The 12,949-nt window shown below is 41.1% G+C and overlaps 1 protein-coding gene across 2 annotated transcripts in view; it reads right to left on the bottom strand.

Moving 5' to 3' along the window:
* LOC127055578 (uncharacterized) overlaps positions 1-12,949 on the bottom strand; it is a 433,156-nt gene that overhangs the window by 303,212 nt on the left and 116,995 nt on the right. Inside the window, exon 2 of one of the 2 annotated variants that reach the window (XR_007775515.1) lies at positions 1,332-1,376. The exons of the other annotated variant lie outside the window; for it this stretch is intronic. The gene's annotated coding sequence lies outside the window, so the exon portion shown is untranslated. Of the gene's footprint in view, positions 1-1,331; positions 1,377-12,949 lie in introns of those variants that run through there. 2 annotated transcript variants of the gene reach the window in all.

The raw sequence follows: 12,949 nt of genomic DNA, 5'->3' as shown, positions 1-12,949 counted from the left end.
GTTAGGTCCATTTGTGTACCTGGAAAATGAACAATTATTACCTGTGGAAATAATTATGTAATCTATCTAAATGGAGTCCAGGTATATAGATTAGAGCTGATTGAAAAATGGGGTTGTTTTCTACAGAAAACTTTCATTTTAAAGTGGCAATTTGAATATGAAATATTTTTATTTGAAAATGCTACCATGGTGCCTCATGGGTGCTGTAGTTTGAGTGCCTCAAGCACTCATTCCCCTATGTAGGTCAACTAGGGAGTCCAGCCTATAACTCCCATGATGCACCTTTACCTTTATCAACTCTCATCAATAAAAATAAATTCTTAGTTTGACAGGATCCATTTTCCACAAATCCATGTTGATTGGCATTAACTATACTACCCTCCTTTAATTCTTTATTGAGTTACATATCAGCTGTTCCATTATCTTGCCTAGGATCAATGTCAGACAGACAGGCCTATTATTTGTCCCATTTAACCTTTTTAAAATATTGGCACAACATTAGCTTTCTCCTGGAACTTCCCCAATGTTCCAAGAATAATTGAAAGTAAACAGTAATGGTCCAGCAAGTGCCTCAGTCAGCTGTCTTAAAACTCTTGGATGCTGGTTATCTGGACCTGCTGATTCTTAAAATATCTGACTTAAATAGCAGCTGTTTACCATCTCCTTGAATTTACTGTTGAAATGGAGTTTCATTACCATACGATATGACTACATTCTTCCAATTAGTTTTTTTAATCCAAACACAGAACAAATATTTATTGAACACTTCGTCCTTTTCTATATTATTGACTATTCTACTATTTCCATCTAGTAATGCCCCAATTCCATTGTTAGGATTCTTTTTTTTATTCCTAGTATACTTTAAAAACCACCTTCTTATTGCTGTTAACTCTGCTAGCCATAGATGTTTTCTTGTGTCCTTTTGCTCCCTTTATCAATTTTCTACAATTCCTAGCTTCTAATTTATACTCATTACTATCATTTCCCTATCTTCCACTTGTTTTTTGTCACTTAATTTTTATTGCTGACCATTCCCTTCCCTTCCCTTCTGAGCCAGTTTAGGTTTTTAGCCAGTGTGGCTTGCTTTCTTAGTTATAGCTTTTGTAGTATCTAGTGAAGTATTCTTAAACCATTCCCAATTATCATTCACATTTTTCTATTTCCCAGATGATCTGGCTCATAATTGTTTTCAGATTTGTGAATCTGGCCCTTTAAAACCTACATATATAAAATACTAGTTTGGACTTTACTCTGTGCATAAACAAAGGGTGATCAGGTCATGATCTCTTGTACCTAAGCTACCACTAACTTTTAACTATCAGAGGGGTAGCCGTGTTAGTCTGGATCTGTAAAAGCGGCAAAGAATCCTGTGGCACCTTATAGACTAACAGACGTTTTGGAGCATGAGCTTTCGTGGGTGAATTCACCCACGAAAGCTCATGCTCCAAAACGTCTGTTAGTCTATAAGGTGCCACAGGATTCTTTGCTGCTTTTACACTAACTTTTAGTTCTGTGACCAAATCCTTCTTATTTGTCAAAACAAGGTCCAGTATAGAATTCCTCATGTTGGATGTAACACTTTTTTGAGTTAGGAAAGTGTCATCTATAATATTTAGAAATGACAAGGATGTTTTAGTACTGGCACCATAAGACTTCCAGCATATCTCAGTTTTTTGTCTACTCAAATTGCTTTTAACTAGATAGTGTTTTCAGTCTCAACCTGCTGTGCAGTATTGCTGTGGGGTGTTAAGCAGCTGCTATGTTCCACACCAGTGCTGCCTACCTGGTGAAATGACTCCTCCATATTCTGTAATGCATATAATAGTCTATTTGTCTATTTCCTGAGGTTGCAACCATTCTGGCAGAGCAGGTCCTGTGATGTCAAGGCAATGCTATGTGAGGAACTTTTATAGAGTTAGAGATAACTTACTCTATTGAAAATTCTGTCAAAGATATCCTGGACCAAGACAACAACAAAATTAACGTATGCATGAAAGAATGAGAAACACTTGGGTGTCTGCTGGCTTGCAGCTTGAATATGGTCCCTTTGCGCAACAGTGATTAAACTCACTTCCTGTTGGTGTCATGGTATTTCAGGGGCATGGCTGGGGAAAGGAGCTATGGTTGTAGCATTGCTGCACTCGGACAATTCCTGTTGACAGAACTGCTGCTGGTGGGCTGTGGCAGCTGGACTTAAAGTAGCTCTAAACTGCTTTAAGTTTTGCTGGAGACCAATCTCCTTCTCGGCCAGCCCAAACTGAGGCCTGGGCTTAGATTATTCAGGTTCTGTAGTCTGGAATTCTTTCAATAGACACCATGGAAATAGTGCCATTGTTGGGTGGGGCCATCAGAACACCATGCGCTTTTGATCCATAGGCACTGGAATCTATCCACCTGGGAAGGAATAGAGGATTCCTTATTCCAGGTCTGAACTTTCTGAAACATTAAGTGTGAATAGGATGGTTTGTAACACTTGAGGATGACTAAGAACTGTTGTCTGTCAAAATAGCTGTGCTCAATCCTCAGCCACTTCAACTTTAAACCTATGGGGCTAGAAAGGAGGATAAGTGGCAAGAATGTTTCTAAAATAGTAAAGATTGTAAACAAACCAACCCCACTTTTCCTATCACAAGGGGCTGGACAGCTAGAGAATTTTTAAAAAGTCATTTTTGGGTAGACAACAGGTGTTTGAAAATTGGGATTTTATAATGTAAACTATTTTGAAACTTCAAGTATAGCAGTCACTGCTCCTCAGTATATGAAAACAAACTCTTGTTCTATTTAAACGCGTGTGTGTGCGCGCATATATTTTAGATTAGAGTTGAGAGTTAAGGAGCAGACATATGGTGGTGGGCATATTTACATATCTCTACTGCACAGCAATCACTTACCTACATATCTGAAACAATTTTGCTGAAGTTATAACCATGCAAGCTGTATAACTAGGAAAACTAGAATATATCTGATGTGTATGAGCTATACCCGCTTCCAAATGAACAACTGCAAGGAGAATATACATAATAAGAGGTTGTGGAATGCTCTCATAGTTTTTGGCTGAACGTGTATAATTTAATCTTCAATCAATTTAAAATATAAATAATGCAGCACCTGCTAATGGGCTTTTGGTTGGTCAAGTGTCAAGCCAGATTGCACAACACAGTCATCATAAAGAATCGTGAGGAACAACTTGCTTAGTTATGTAAGTCTGTTGTATTATAAATAAAAGATTTTCTTACTGGCAACTGTTTTTTTCCTATTCTAAGCTTTCTGAAGTTGAATTTCCTTGTAATTTAAAATATGCCAGCTGTTTAAAAGCAGCCTCAGTCTCTTAAACAAAAAGTAGCAACTTATGCTTTCCATTCAACTTTTTTTAATGTTAAAAAACCATATAAATTCTGAGGAAGAAGCATAATTTAAGAATGAAATCTTTACTTTCAACCAATGATGCAGATTCTCAATAAACATCTACTTAGAGTAACAATTCATTAACTTTCATTTCCAAAATGCTGAGAGCCACACAATGCTTCTTTGAATGTTTTATTTCACCAAATGAATTGTTTTCCTCTATGCAAGCTTTTGACAACTTCTTCCCCTCAAAACATTTTACATTTTTCATCCCAATAGCATGTATTACCACAAAATTATTTTCATACATTTATGCTCTGGAATGATACCATAAATAATGCAGCTGTATGGTCTTGCAGATGTCCCAGTGCACTGAATGGTATATTTCCTAAATTTCTGAAACTCTGCAGAGTTTTAGCCCCTTTGCACCCATTAAAGTCAACAGTGACACTGAAATCATGCAAAATACTTCGAACTTGTAATTTGCTCAAGTAAGCATCTATACTAAATATTTATAGCCAAGAATTCTGATCTCTTTATGTGAGAGACAAGGTGTGTGAGAGAATATCTTGTATTGGACCACTCACAGGTGCTACCTTCCTCCAGGACTTGGGGGTGTTCAACACCCCACTCTGTCCTAGCCTTGCCCCCATCCTTGCCCCCCATCTTCCTACCCTCACTCTGCTCCAGACCCTGCCCTCACCCCACCCCTTCCCCTAAGCCTCTTCCTGCTCCCTCACCCCACCTCTTCCCACCCAGTTCTGCCCCCTCCTCTGAGAGTGCCCCACCCCGCTCCTCCCTTTGGCACCCCAGTGCCTCCTGTATGCCTCAGAACAGCTGATTGCAGCGGACAGGAGGCACTGGGGGATGGGGAGGAGTTGATTGGGGCCACAGGCAAGCAAGAGGTGCTGGAGGGAAGAAAGGGAGGTGGCTGCTGGTGGGTACTAAGCACCCACTACTTTTTTTCTGTGGATGCTGCAGCCCTGGACCATCTACGGAGTCGATGCCTATGGGACCACTTTCTGTTGGTGAGAGAGAGAAGCTTTCATAGAACTCGTCTTCTGGTCTCTCTAATATCCTGGGACCAGAACAGCTACAGCATGCGTATCTCTTTATTTAGCAAGCTAATCTATTCTCCTCTAGCTTTCTCCTCCTACTACTTGGATTTCTATATCAAACTCAACCCCATCAATAGCTGAGAGAGACTCCCCAGAAAGGGGCAAACCTGACAAAATTAGGGATTGAGATTGGCAGCCAGTCAAAGGTTTGGTGAACCCAAACCTGACTGCAAGCTGCATTGTCATGTGATAATGGTGGGAGCCTTGAAATGTTATCAGAATCTATGTTTTTATTAAATAACAAGGATACCAGGACTTCTGAGCAAGAATCTAGTAGCCATTATTTCATTTACATCTGGATCACCTGGGATGGTGTTTGCAATATCTGTGATCCCTACGCATGCTCGACCCTTAGGAGTTTGCATTGCTGTATTTTGTTTTCAAACCAGGTTTAGTGTAGCTTAGTTTGTGTTGGCAATATAATATATTCTGGCTGAGATTTTTCAAAACTGCCAAAGAGGTTTGGATACCCCATTCCTCTTTGAAAAAGCCATCCTCTAAGTACTTTGAGTACCGTTTTGGCCCCATGAAAGTCTATGGGCGTTCGCCATTGAATTCAATGGGACCAGGGTTTCTCTCTTACTAGCAAGTAAATAAAATCATGGAAATTAATGGAAATTTTTTGTACTTACTAGAAGAGTGGCTTCTTGATTTCTTCCCCTCCATGCCCCCATGGAGCCCAGCTGCCTTTATTAAGTTTCTTATGCACAAAAAGAATTACCTTGATGCTAGGCAGAGAGTGTTCTGAATAATTAAAAATTCAGCGTATTTTTTTTTAAACAAACAGGTTTTGCCCACAGGTTTCAACCTACAACAGAACTGATTAAGAGTGAGGAGAAGGTAAGCCTATCTCTGGGTGTCCACAAACAACCCAATTAAATAGAAGTCAGTAGTAATGAAATACTACATGCATTTTTTTAAATGCAGGGAGCCTTTTTATAATGAATTTTTTTCATGCCCGAACATCCTTTAGTTGCAGTATCAGGAAAATACATGTAATTTCCATAGTCCAACCTTTGTCTCATTAAGATAATGATTACAGTTAGGGTAACATTTTGATCCCAAGATGGACTGAGCTAGTAGATGATTTTCTCCTCATCTCTTCCCCTCCCTCGCCACCTTCCAATTTCTATTCTTATACGGCTGAGAAGCAATTTCAAGCAATAGGCTAGTCCTGACCTCAGCAGTGTTCATCACTTTATCTTCCACTAGATAAATTAGTCATGAAGTAAATAAACGATGGCGAGAGTGTAAAAGGTAGAGGGATGAAACATTTTTCTTTATCCGTTGATTGCCGCATTAGTGGAACAGTCAGCGTGTATGGCGTAGTAGCTTTCGTTGGCAAAAGGAAATGCAGCAAGGTTAAAGATGGAATAAAATTAGAGCTCCTTTCCTACCAATCACCCTCTCCACCATTACCTGGGTTTGTAACCAAGCCTTCTATCACCTTCTGAAAGGCTTTTGTAGAGATAAATACACTTACTCCTCGTTTGGTCCAGCTGGTGGGACTGGGATAGGAAGTGTCAAAATCACTATGTATGCAGTGTTGTGATAGCTATATCAGCACCAGGATATTACAGAGACAAGGTGGGTGAGGTAATGTCTTTCTCACCAACAGAAAAGGTAAGCTTTTGAGCTACCCAGAACTCTTTAGACCTGAAGTACAAGAGCTTTGGGTAGCTCAAAAGCTTCTCTCACCAACAGAAGTTGGTCCAATAAAAGATATTACCTCACCCACCTTGTCTTTAATATCACTATGTGGCAAGTGGTGTTTGCAAGTGTTTCCAAAAGAGAAATTATTAGGAATTTCATTCGGAAGCTTACTTTCGTGAGACTTCCAATCTAATTTTGCAGACTACAGTGTTTTGGACAACCAACATCACAAAAGCCATTATTTTTCAGGATGCATATTTGAACCAAACTCCAATTGTTGAGGCTTGGAATTCAGGACTAAGCATGTAAAACTGTTTACTCAAAAATCTATGTTTGTGGTTTCTTTTGAATATATGTGTAGGGCTGACGATCTAGACTGAACTTTTAGAGGATCATTCTCCATACAATACACTTTGCATCAGTCAAAGATAGCGTATATCTTGAACTTACCAGAGTTTGCTGGCAGGGTAGATTGAAAGATACCTGTGGTAGATTTCTGGTTGGGATCCTTGAGCTTTGCAATTTTTCTTGCACCAGACTGAAAATCCTGTTATGAAGCAAGAAAAGTGTGAAATATTCTCCTTTGGTCTCTACACAGCACCACATCTCAGATTATTTTTTCTGAGATTCTACCTAAGATCACTGACACACGTTGGGTGTGTCACACCTTTTTTTATTATTATTATTTCAGGGTAGAGGGTAAAATGACAATAGATGCTCATTTAAAATAAATATTCATCTGATCATTGTGCAGAGAGGATGCCATGTGATATGCAACTCAGACAAATAGAAAGATGCCAAACTTTTAAAATGTATTTTTTTCTGAACCAGAGGTTAGAAATCACTTCCTGCCACTATTTAATAAATTGGCATGATCATGTAGAAGAAAAATATATCTACCGCCCTAATCAAGTGTAATTTACCAGGATGACAGAGACACTCTATAATTAAGTTTTATTATCTAAATATGGTTGAATAGGAGAGAAGAGATGGTTCTGGGAATTGTTAATGGGAGATATAGCATTCTGATTCTGTACCATCAGTTTAAATCTGGTCTGGGTTGCTGGGGATCTGTTTAATCAGTTGAGGTATTGGTGTCAGTCTCGTTCCTAGCATTCACGTCACAACATAAGTGGCATTATTTCCATTCTGGATGGTAGTTACAGAATGGCAGAGAACTGAAGGGCCCAGAGAGGTTAAACTGCATTTTCACCTCTGGGTGTGGTCTTTCATTTTCAGAGTACTTTAGCTTAATTATATTTGTTGGGGCAGGCAGGGAGAGGCATCTCTTCTCCTGGCTGCAGCAGGTCCTCCAGGACTGGGCCTCTTACTGCCGCAGCCTGACCGCCTGGGCGGCTGTGCAGCTTAGAAGGCGCTTAGATGGAGAGTACCCTGTATTTTTGGAGAATCAAGGATAATATTTTTAGAAAGATTTGGAATCCACATTATATACACATGGGATATGGCTATGGCTTGTTTCCCATTGGCATTTATTTTAAAATGAAATGCTGCCACTAAGTATTATTAGGTATTATGGTAGTGACTGACAGTATTTTATGTACTTAGTAAAAAACAAGGGTTAACAATTTAAAATAAAAAAGTGTATAATAATAGTGAGTCTAATTCTGATCTTACTTACACTGCTGTAAAGCAGGAGTAACTCCACTAAGACTATGGAATTAAGCTCGTATAATCAGTGTGACATCAGAATCAGGCCTAGTAATTAACAAAAGTACAGTAAATTACTCATGCTACTAACTTACCATTATAAATCCTTATATTATTTATATATGTATAATATCTCCCTAAATGTGCATGGCACTTTATAAACAATTAAGACAATAGTCCTGCCTGCCACAAATCATTATCTTACGCTATGACAGACCAAAAGCATGTGAGGCAACTCAGTGATCTGCTCTCAAAAAAGGAGCTACGTTTGTGAAATACTGTACAATGAATAATTCAGTCAGATTTAGTGCGAAGAGTGTCACAGGCAGAAACCAGGGGTAGAAAAACATAGAAGCAATGAGCTGAACTGCTGTGTTAGACTAACACCACCACCATTATAAATGATTTTTCCAGCTACTATTCCAAATTATAACACTATCAGCAGCTTGGTGTGTGTGTTTTCTTTCCCAGTTTCCGAGATATTTAGAGGAAGGATGTATCCATTCAGCCTCTTACGGAAACACAGAAGCTTATTTAAATAGTCTCTGTGGTGATTGATCAATGTTTTACACTGGAGGTCTGCAACAGTTTAAACTGTCGCTTTTCAGACCTGACACTAAATCTATGGAAATAAATCACTTCAGAAAGTCCATTATTTCTTAATTACAGGATGTATTATTGTCTAGCTTTAGAAAATCCCCAGTGGATTAAAGGAACATTTGGTTAGAGGGGAGTTTTCACTTAACCTTCCTGCTGTGTCAAACATCAGTGGAACATCATTATCAGTTAGAAAAAAAGAGAGAGGGAAACATAAGGACTAAAGAGAGTGACAGAGCATTCCTCAGGATTCCTGGCTAGGGGAAGGGCCATGGGAGTTGAAATGGGAAATTTAGAGATGTCTTCCAAGGAGAAAAGGTAAAAGGAAGGGCATGAATTAAGTAAGGGGAAAAGTAAGGTGGTTAATGATTTGCTTGAGTCTCTGACCATCTTAACTCCAGTTTCTACTCCCAACCATCTGCACATTCCCATTCTGTGGGTCTAATCCTGTTTCTTTGTTGAAGTTCCCTTTAATGACAATGGGAATTTTGTTGCACAGGGGCTGCAGGATCAGGACTGTTTATACTTTTACATTATCCAAGATAAAATGCTTTCCTCCCTGCCACTTGGGAATTCTGTGCTCCTTCCTCTGCACTTATTCCTTTCCTAGTTTATCCTCTGCTTTCTGAGGACAACATCCCTTATGTGACAATAGGTAACGTACTTGTGGCAGGACACCATACCACAGTGGTGAGGTCTGTCTTTGTAAATACAGAGAAGGAAAGAGGAGTATAGTGGGGCAAGTTAAAAGCAGCCCTGGAGAGGGCTGTGGCTGGGATAGAGGAGTAGAAGCAGCAAAAGTAGGCTGATCAGAGAAGCAGCCACAGCTGTGACTGTGCCCAGTCAGGGCCCAGCTGGCCCTGAAAAGAGGGCTGGAGGGCCAGGAGACAGAGAAGTCTCTCTCCAGCCTCACTTAAAATCACTACCAGTATCTCAAAGCAATCAGCTGTGCACAGAACCTGCTGATTATGCCACTGTGATAGGTTGGTCAAGTAATAACAGATGGAACAAAGTGAATTACCAAGTAAAATAAAATAAAACACGCAAGTCTAAGCCTAGTACAGTAAGAAAACTGAATACAGATAAAACCTCACCCTCAGATGTTTCAATAAGCTTCTATCACAGACTGGATGCCTTCCTAGTCTGGGCACAATCCTTTCCCCTGGTACAGCCCTTGTTCCAGCTCAGGTAGTAGCTAGGGGATTTCTCATGATTGCATCCCCCTTTGTTCTGTTCCACCCACTTATATATCTTTTGCACTGGGCGAGAATCCTTTGTCCCTCTCTGGGTTCCCACCCCCTCCTTCTCAATGGAAAGACACCAGGTTAAAGATGGATTCCAGTTCAGGTGACATGATCACATATCACTGTAAGACTTTATTACCCACTTGCAAGCACACACGAATACAGGAAGACTTACAAGTCATATTTCTAGTTTCATATACAAGAATGACATATTCATACAAATAGGATGAACACATTCAGTAGATTATAAGCTTTGTAATGATACCTTACAAGAGACCTTTTGCATGAAGTATATTTCAGTTACATTATATTCACACTCATTAGCATATTTTCATAAAATCATATAGGGTGCAGCAGCAGCACGGTAATGACAAGCATGTGTGTAGTCCCACTGACATCACGGGGACTACTCACATGCTTAAATGCTCTGCTGAATCAAGGCCTTATTTATGCCATTAATGAGTGATAATCAGGACTTCTGACAATTTGTTTTTTGTTTCCCCTTGGCCCCTTTCTCTTTCTCCATCTATTGCATTTCTGAGTTGCTTTCTGCTTGTATTTCTTTATTTTACAGAATGAGAGTTTCCTTTAGGGAAAGGTCAAATTCAACTTTGGGTTTGACATCACCTCTAGAGGAGACCATAGGTATGTCTAACTCAGGATAAAAGACCCGCGGGACTGCCATGTTTGGTCCAGGACAGCTTACGCAGGCTCGCAGGGCTTGGGCCTGCAGTGCTAAAAATAGGTGTGTAGAAGTTCACGCCTGAACGTCTACGCAGCAAATTTTCAGACCCAAGCTGCACATCTCTGGGTCAGCTGACCCAGGCAAATCACAGGATTTTTATCCCTGTGTAGACATATCTATAAATGCTTTCTTATAAATTATGCTTAGGGCTAGGAAGCACCCTCAGCCCATGGCAGAACTCCCACTGGTATCTCATGGAGTTACACCCAGGGATTTGGGTCAGTACATGGCCTTCAACATCAAACCTGTCTTGTGCTGTTTGAGTTGCATTTATTATAATAATTTTAATTTCATTTCCACACTCAGTGTGTGTTGCATTCTCTTCTCTATACTGTGAATAGTGAAGTGCAAGAGCAGGATTCCTAAAAATGGCATCAAACCAGGTATAAGTGGGAACCTCTCCATTGACTCTTATGGGCTTGCTTCTACCATCAACCAGTCTGAATTTGGCCTCTACTTTATACATCACATACAACTTAAGTTGACCAAAGCTCTTCAAGGAATTTATCTGCCATACAAATGCTTATATTAGATGCTTGTGAGAATTCCATTTGATGGCTGATTTAAAGCACCCTCTTACACTTTAAGCCTGATGAATGCTTTCTACAATTTCTTTACAATTGGAACAACAGGCTGGCTTACTTGGCACAAGATAAATGAACCAAAAGCACAGTATCCCCATAACCCATGGTCCATATATATATTACATTTTAACTCTGCCTCTTTGTTCAACTGAAATTATAATCTGCGTTCTCCCTTCCTTTGCTATCAAGCGCTTCCATTAATTCAACAACATCCCAGAATGTATATTTGTCATATGAATAGTCACTTGAGAGTCCAGCTCATAAAATGCATTTTGTTTGTGTTCTATGACTTTCAAAGCGTTTGCAGTTTTTGTTCTACTCTATAAAAAGAGTATTTGTTTAGAATATTCGTCTTTGCTCTGAAGAATTTTCCATCAGACTGCTTCATGTTGTGCTTAGTTGTTTGTGGCCTAAGCATATTACTAAGAGAAAGAGAACACAGGCAATGAATCTTCACTGAGAAAACAGATGGTATATGGAGTGTTTAAAAAAAAATACAATAAATCTTACTACGGGAAACTTGAAGCATTGACAGGAAAAAAGCCATGAACATACATTTTTGGGTTAGGTACGTCAGAGTTCCAAATCAATGAAGGATTAAAAGGCATAGATGGGCTCCCTTATGTGCATGTGTAATGTATTGCACTGGATGGAATATGTCCCATGTTATTGTCCCACGGGGAGAGGCAGTGTGGTCAGAGCTGGTGCAAGCATGTTTCGCACCCTAGGCGAAACTTCCACCTTGTGCCCTCCCCCCGGCCCTGAGATCCACTCCCCTCACGGCAGCTCCCTCCCTCCGCCCTGAGGCAGCCCCGTGGCAGCTCCCTCCCTCCGCCCTGAGGTGCCCTCCTTGCGGCAGCTCCCCACTCCCAACCCTCCACCCTCAGGCACCCCCCCCGGCCCCAGCTCACCCCTGCTCCGTGCACGAGCACAAAGCACCTCGACGCTGCTTTACTTCTCCCGCCTCCCAGGCATGTGGCGCCTAAGCTAATTGGTGCCGCAAGCCTGGGAGATGGGAGAAGTGAAGCAGCTCACCCCTGCCCCGCCTTCTCCCCAAGCACACTGTTGCTGCTTCACTTCTCCCGCCTCCCAGGCTTGCGGAGCCAATCTGCTTAGGTGCCACAAGCCTGGGAGGTGGGAGAAGTGAAGCAGCCACGGCGTGCTCGGGGAGGAGGTGGGGCAGGGGTGAGCTGGGGCAGGGAGTTCCCCTGCGTGCTGTTCCCCTGCCCTTACTTGCTGCAGGCGGCCCTCCCCGCACTTCCCAGCTCCCTCCACCTAAATGCCAGCGGCGACCGGGGCAGCCAAAGATCCAGCCACCGCGATCGCTGCTGAAGAAAATGGTGCCCCCCAAATCCTAGCGCCCTAGGCAACTGCCTAGGTCGCCTAAATGGTTGCACCGGCCCTGAGTGTGGTCTAATATATGGAGCTTGGGACTAGGGGACAGTAACTTTAGTTTTAATTTTATCTCTGCTCCTGACTTGAGACCAAACTGAAAGGAGTCTATGTGGAAATTGGGGACTGGTCCTGCTTTGAGCAGAAGGTTGAACTAGATGACCTCCTGAGGTCCCTTCCAACCCTGATATTCTATGAAACTAAGGGACTCTAAGTGAGCATAATGGACACCATCTTCTGACCATCTGGATTTATAATTTAGACTCTCATGTTCATTTAGTTTCACACCCATTTGTGTGATTTGCACCTCATATACAGGATTTGTGTCTAAGGGACTCCTGAGTTGCTACAATTTAGATGCTGAAGAACTGGAAGGAAGTGTGACTGATTTAACTGTGAACCTCCTTTACATCCTCCTGTTAGTAACATTTTCTGCTAAGCCCCTCTCATCCAGCACTATGGTGTAGGGCACCCTATTTTACACTCCCTTAAATTCCTAATCTTAAACTCTTGGGCCTAATTTAAGGAGTGTAAACTGCACATTGGCAGGAGGTTTGACTCAAAGGGAGCCTGATTTACAAAGTGAAGGAACCAGAAGAAGGT

This window comes from Gopherus flavomarginatus, chromosome 7 (genome assembly GCF_025201925.1).
Source record: "Gopherus flavomarginatus isolate rGopFla2 chromosome 7, rGopFla2.mat.asm, whole genome shotgun sequence".
In the NCBI taxonomy this organism is placed as follows: Eukaryota; Metazoa; Chordata; order Testudines; family Testudinidae; genus Gopherus; species Gopherus flavomarginatus.
The sequence above is the reverse complement of the archived record's forward strand: the minus strand, read 5'-3'. Positions and strand labels throughout refer to the sequence as shown.